This window comes from Lynx canadensis, chromosome A3 (genome assembly GCF_007474595.2).
Source record: "Lynx canadensis isolate LIC74 chromosome A3, mLynCan4.pri.v2, whole genome shotgun sequence".
In the NCBI taxonomy this organism is placed as follows: domain Eukaryota; kingdom Metazoa; phylum Chordata; class Mammalia; order Carnivora; family Felidae; genus Lynx; species Lynx canadensis.
Genome location: NC_044305.1, coordinates 5,376,149 through 5,382,523, shown reverse-complemented (window position 1 = coordinate 5,382,523; position 6,375 = coordinate 5,376,149). Strand labels below are relative to the sequence as shown.

Sequence of the window (6,375 nt, the reverse complement as noted above, 5' to 3'; positions counted from 1 at the left end):
GGGGGGGGGGGCCGGAGCAAACTTTCCACCACCAGGCACGTCCAGATCGAGCGCCGTCTGTGCCGCGTGCACTTTGGGCCTGGAGCCCATGCAATCTCGGCGGAGCTTCAGCCCCGGGCACGCACACCCTCGGCGTTTGGGGCGCCCCCACTCCCGATCCCACCCGACCCCGGCCCTCCACGCCTAGCCCCCAGCCCCGCCCGCCCATGCCCACGTGGCACCAGCCTGTGTCCCGGAGGGGCCTGGCGTCCAGCCCCCGGGGCGGCCCCTCACCCGGGAGGCGTGGCCTGGGCGCCAAGCCCACCCCGTCTCTCGAAGCGGGGTGGCCTCCGCCTCGAGCCAGCCGCGAGCCGTGTGCCGCCAGCTACCGCCTGCAGCTCGCAGGCCGCTTGGATGCGAGGGTCAATGCGGCAGCGCGCAGGCGCTGGGCTGGGCGGGAAAGAGGGGCTCAGCGTGCAAGGGGCGGAGCCAGGGGAGAGTGTCGATGCAAGGGACGATGGGGGCGTTGGAGGCGGAGGGGCACCCTCAGGGGGAGCCGAGACCCGGATAGATATGGAGCGGAAATGGGGGCCACCTGCAAGGGGCACACGGTGGACGGATAGGGGGGAAAGTATACGGGCACCTGCAGGGGGCGCTGAGAGACCCTAGGGACAGAGTAGTGGGGGCACCTGGGTGGGGGAGGGACTAAGATGGGGGGAGGGGGAATGCACGAGGGAGGGAAATGGGACCTGCAAAGGGCGCCGAGAGACCCGGGGGGCAGGTGGATGGGAAAGGGGAGTGGTGGGGGCACCTGGGGGGGGGGAATGCACGAGGAGGGAACGTGCAGCGGGACCTGCAGGGGGCGCCGAGAGATCCCGGGGGCAGGTGGATGGGAAGGGGGAGTAGAGGGACCACCTGGGGGGGTGCAGAGAGTTGGGGTAGGAACGTGGATAAGGTGGGGGCGTGCCAGGGAGGGAGAACTCCGAGGAGTTAGGAAGCACGAGTGGGTAGATGGGCAAGGGCGGTGGATGGGCAGTGGGGGAGCCCGTGGGGGGGGGGGGGCGGCTCCGGAGGTTCTGGTGAGCGGGACTGAGAATGGCAGGGAGCCCAGACAAGGGTGGGGCGTGGAAGTCCATGGAACAGAAGGGGAGAGGTAGGAAGGGGCGCCGGGGAGGAGATACAGGGGGCACGAAGGAAGCAGAGTGGAGCCGGTGGAGCGGGTGGGGTTGGTGGGAGCGTGGAGGGGAGGGAGGGCTGGGCTCGGGCGGGAGTGGGAGCTGCAGGTCAGCTGGCGTCTTCTCCCGATCTCCAGACTTTCCAGACCTTACGAAGTTCTTTCCCCAACATCTCAGGGCGGGCGGGAGAAGCGGGGGGGAAAGCGAAGGAGAAAGGGACCCGGCAGGAGCGCACCGTGCGCCGCCGGGCTTTTCGCTTAAAAGGGCGACTTGCCTGTCGTGCGAATTTCACCTCAATAAATTCTTTTTAATGGAAATTAATAATTTTGATGGTCTCCAGAAGGAGTTGGTTGGTGTCTTCAGCTAGGTCCAAAATCGATGCAAGTTTGGAGCAAAGGGTGATTAAGATAGTCTGCCGTACGTTGATTGTTTTGTTTTGTTTTTTTTAAGGTATGGTTTTACAACATTCCAGGGAATCATCCTATTTTGTTTTCGCTTTTTTCAAGATTTGAATACAATTTTAATGGAATTTTCTTCTTTGCTGATTGCGGATAAACTTATTTGGATGATGGGGGGAAGGGGTTCTGTACAGACAACTCAGGAGACAGTCTTGAGGAGAAGGCTCTGATGGGTTTCCAAAGCCTCAGAGGAGAAATAGTTTCTTTTTTTTTTTTTTAAGTTTATTGTTTAATTAGAGATTGAGAGAGAGTGCAATGGGGGAGGGGCAGAGAGGGAGAGAGAGAATCCCAAGCAGGCTCCATGCTGTCAGCACAGAGCCTGATGCAGGGCTCGAACTCAGCAGTAATGCCTTTGTGACTTAGATTCTCGGATCGCCGGTTTTAAATACTATGTCTGGGGTTTCTGTTACAATAAGTACTCCACGGGGGAGATAGTTCTTTGAAGGTCGTGGGAAAATAGCGTGTTCTAACAACCGCTTTTAGATCATTTAAATGAGTTTTTCTGCTTGAACAATCCCCACCTACTTAGTGCCTTCTCTGGTAATTTTGCGTTATTGCTCCAACACTCTTGCAGCTAGAAAGTTTTGCCAGTGTTTAGGCCACAAATCTGTGATTAGAAATTTCAACTACTGGGGCCCCTGGGGGGCTCTGTCGGTTGGGCGTCCGACTTCGGCTCAGGTCACCATCTCATGGTTCGTGGGTTCGAGCCCCGCGTCGGGCTCTGGGCTGACAGCTAGAGCCTAGAGCGGCCTAGAGCCTGCTTCGGGTTCTGTGTCTCCTCTCTCTGCCCCTCCCCCGCTCGTGTTCTGTCGCTCTCTCTCAAAAGTGAATAAACACTAAAAAAAAATATTAAAAAAGAAAAGAAATTTCAACTACCAATTAAAAATGAAAATTTTAAAGGAGATATAAGGCCAAGTGGGAGGATGGCCATGGAGAGGGGAAACCAAGGTAGACTTGGAGGAGAAATGTAGGGGCTTAAGGAGAGATGGGGAGAGATGAGTGGAGGGTAGGGGGGTGGCAAGGAGATATGGCAGGAAGAGAGCTGCCTGGGTGGGGCGGGGAGGGTGACATGGATGGAAGGGAGGCAGGAGGTAAAGCAGAGACAAACCTACGGTGTTCTAAACTTTGCTCCTGAAGTGGGAAGTTGCCCCAAAGATTGTATTTGTTTTCTTTCCTCTTGGCAGACGTTCTTGGGAGCCACCAGGGGAAGCCATCTTGGAACCCATTAGGGGGCTTGCCAAGGAAAACCCCTTTGGAGCCTCTGAGGGGCCCTGTTTGAGGGGCCTCTGAGGGGACACCTCAGAAGGTCGCCTTCCTTCAGGAGGGTCCAGGCAGCCCCACTGACCAGGGAAAGGAGAGGAGCCTTTGCGAGTGGATCACGACGAAGGAAAACCACCGTCGGGGCCGTGAGGTGGCCGACGTTGAAACAGCGTTCCCGGGCCAGGCTGCCAGCCTGACTGTGCCTGTGGATGGGGTTAAAAGATCTGGGCAACGGTGTTTGGAGCCGCCGTGTAGCCGGACTCGATCCCAAGGCAGTGGGCACGGCTGGCAGTCTCTGGAAGAATCTGGAAGGTCAAGGTCACATTTCAGCAGTGTCGGCATCTTCGGGCCGCAACTGGCTGTAAGTACGTGCCGCCTCCGATCCCCGTTCCCTGTGGAATCTGAACTGACTCTTCCCTTCGGACTCCACAGACCTCCCTGTGTTGACGGATACCCCAGGAGGGAGATGTTGGCTTTCTGCCAAAAGGCCTGGGGAGCCCAGGAGACTAGAAATGTAAGAGGTGGGATCCCATTTGTCCCTGAGCGTGTGCGGCGCTTTCTGCCAGGTGGACTCACGATCCCTGCTGCTTAGGGCATCGAGATAGAGCACGAGGCAGGTTGCCTGCATTTAGTCTAGAATGAAATAAACAATTAACTCCCGGGCCCACGACCTTCTCGTCCAACCCACACTCCTCAGATTCGCCTCCGTTCCTTCCTTGATCTGCCCTCCCATGTCCCTCTTCCCAAACCTTTTTCCAGCGATTCCCGGTCCCCGCTCCATTATGACCTGCCTCCTACTTACCCCTCAAGTGGCCTCGACAGACGTAAGCTGGGCTGTGTGTCTGCTGGGCCTCGAACCCGGAGCTTTGCTCTGCGCGTCGTAGGTGGCCCCCGGTGCGCCCGCGGCTATGGCATCCTCTCCCGGAGGCGAGTGCTCCTTTGTCTCCTCACGGTGCCCAGGGTGGTGATGGGCCAGCCCGGTTTCACTCAGTGCCTGTCGTACAATTGTCGGTCACTTGCCTCCCCCTGACAGTGATGCTTACAATGCCTTTTGTCCTGGGTCCCCTGCCCGCCCGGCGGGTTCCTTGAAGGTTCTCGCGGCCCTCTGTAACATTGTCGTTTTAGCGTTTGGGGCGGTATTGTTCCCTGGGGGGGGGGGTCCGTGTCATCAGCCCTCAGTCAGCCAGCGTGGCTCCAAGCGGAGAAGGGTCCTGGCCGAGTATATGGTGCATAGCACACAAAATACAGCGAGTGGGGAAGGCCACGCTAGGGCTTGGCTGCAGGAAGCAGATGTTCGAGTACCTTCTGTTCAGACGGCTCTCTTGGCTTACCAGCATTACCTCCAGGGCATGCTTGCGACCAAACAGGCATGTCCCACGTGTGGGACGGATATGATCCATAATGCTACTCAGAAATGTCATAGATTTAAACAGAGATAGGGAAACGGCCAATATAAAACTACCTTGGAAGTTAGAAATAAGTCAGGGTCCTGTAGGGCAGCAGGGAACGAGGGAGGCCAGCAGGTGCTACCGCCGTCTTTCGAAATTCTTCTGTCTGCTCTGTGCCTCCCAAGTGTAGTGTCACCAGCCTTGCCGCTCAACAGTTCCCTAGGCCCCTAACCTGAGCGCAGAATCTTCCCAAGGCACGTGGTAAGCGCTTCGGTATCTGAAGTTCCCAAGGGGAAAAAGAGCTCAATGATGAAATGGTGTGAGAAGGGCTGGAATTGTCAGCAGGTCTACACCGGGAAGGGGCCGTGAGCCGAGTGAGCTAAGCACTTGGCCTGAGTTAGCTCTCGAATCATCCGGGTAACCTAGGAGGGGGCGATGTCACAACCCCCTTTTTTCCAGTGAAGAGAACAGAAAGGCTAAGAAACGTGCTACTATGATCAGCTCAATTCTCAGGAAGAAGAGGAGAGTGAATTACTACTTTGTCCGATACTAGGATCGGAGAGGAGGCCCCAACTTTTTCTTCTTTCCGCGCGGCTGGCTGTTCTATTTATTTATGTTACTCTGAAGCCTGATAACAACTGGTATGTGAACTGTGATTTAATCCACTCTTAATGATGCGTTGGGCTTCCCCTAAGTCATAAAGATAACTTGTACCCAAAAAGTACATAAACAGCCTAGCTCCTCTGCCTAAGTTTTTGCTATCACTGATTTCAGCCAATGGGTGGCAAAGGAGTATCCGTTTTCGAACACGCCAGCTAACCTGTTGGGCAAACGCTGTTTTTTATATGGATCGTTACACTTTGAACTTTGGTGTGAACACAGAGCGTATGTACTTTTATTTAATGAGCAGTTCGGAATCACTCATGGACTTGGCCACAGGGGTGAGGAGTTTGGGGACACAGGAGGCACAGAAAAGAATTCTTAAAATTGTGTAGAATGTTTCTGAGAAGGGAAGAGGCAGGGTCCAAGCAGGGGAACGTGACTATCGTGCAAACGTGTTCCAGGTGTTCCGGAACTCTCTAGAACTTTATCCTTAAAATTTCTGCCTTGTCCTGCTTGTACGAGAAGCAGCACTTGGGAAATAAATAGATCATAAGTAAAAGCTTTATTACATTTAGTCTGGTGAAAGGGAGTCTGAAAACAAACATCTTGGGGGAGAAATCTGGACATGCGTACTGCAGCCCATTAACGGTGGTTAATTTGGGGGCTGGGGGGCTGAAGGAGCCCATATGAAGGACTTTTTTTCTCTGCATAATTTCTTTAAGTAGTACCTGTGGCTGGTGCAAAAGAAGAGGTGATCTCCTGGGGCGCCTGGGTGGCTCAGTCGGTTAAGTGTCCGACTTCAGCTCAGGTCACGGTCTCACAGTCCGTGAGTTCAAGCCCTGCGTCTGGCTCCACACCGCCTGTGCGGACGCCGCTTGGGATTCTCGCTCTCCCCTCTCTCTCTGCCCCTTCCCCGTTCATGCTTTTTCTCTCTCTCAAAATGAGTAAATAAACTTTAAAAACAAACCGACAAAACCCAAAGAACGCCATCCCTAAATCTCCTGGCATAGGGCAGATGGAGAGCTTCTTTTTACGTTTGTGTACTTCTCAAAGAGGTTTAGCACTAGAGAAAGGTCTAGATTTGGTGGCAGAGTTCGATCGTGCCCGGCTGTGTGCTAACCAGAGGCTGATACGCCGAGAACTGGAAGGCGGTGACGCTCGACACCCGTTGGCGCCGAGGACGCTTCGGGGATGTCCTCCTTTCCACGGAAGTTGCTCCTGCCAAGGTCAGAGGTGAGCCCGAAGTCACGGCTTTATGCTCAGTTCCCAGGACTCACCTTACTCGACCTTCCGGGGCCATTTAATACCGTGGGCCACTCGCTCCTCTCTCCTACGCGGCTCTTCCCTCGCGTGTGTGACTATGTGAGCTTACACGGCAAAAGGGACTTTGCAGACGTGACGAAGTTAGGGATGTTGATGCGGGGAGATTTCCTCATCTCTAGCTGGGGGGGGGGGGCGCGGTATCATCACAAGGAGCCTTGTAAGAACGAGGCAGGAGGGACAGAGCCAGAG

At 55.3% G+C, this 6,375-nt stretch overlaps 1 long non-coding RNA gene across 1 annotated transcript; it reads right to left on the bottom strand.

Moving 5' to 3' along the window:
- Nucleotides 1-2,497: 2,497 nt before the first annotated feature.
- LOC115509610 lies at nucleotides 2,498-4,828 on the bottom strand. Its single transcript, XR_003967439.1, has 3 exons — nucleotides 4,335-4,828; nucleotides 3,675-3,866; nucleotides 2,498-3,177 (listed from the first exon to the last, which is right to left on the bottom strand). It is a non-coding gene; the product is annotated as an uncharacterized LOC115509610 (long non-coding RNA).
- Nucleotides 4,829-6,375: the final 1,547 nt, after the last annotated feature.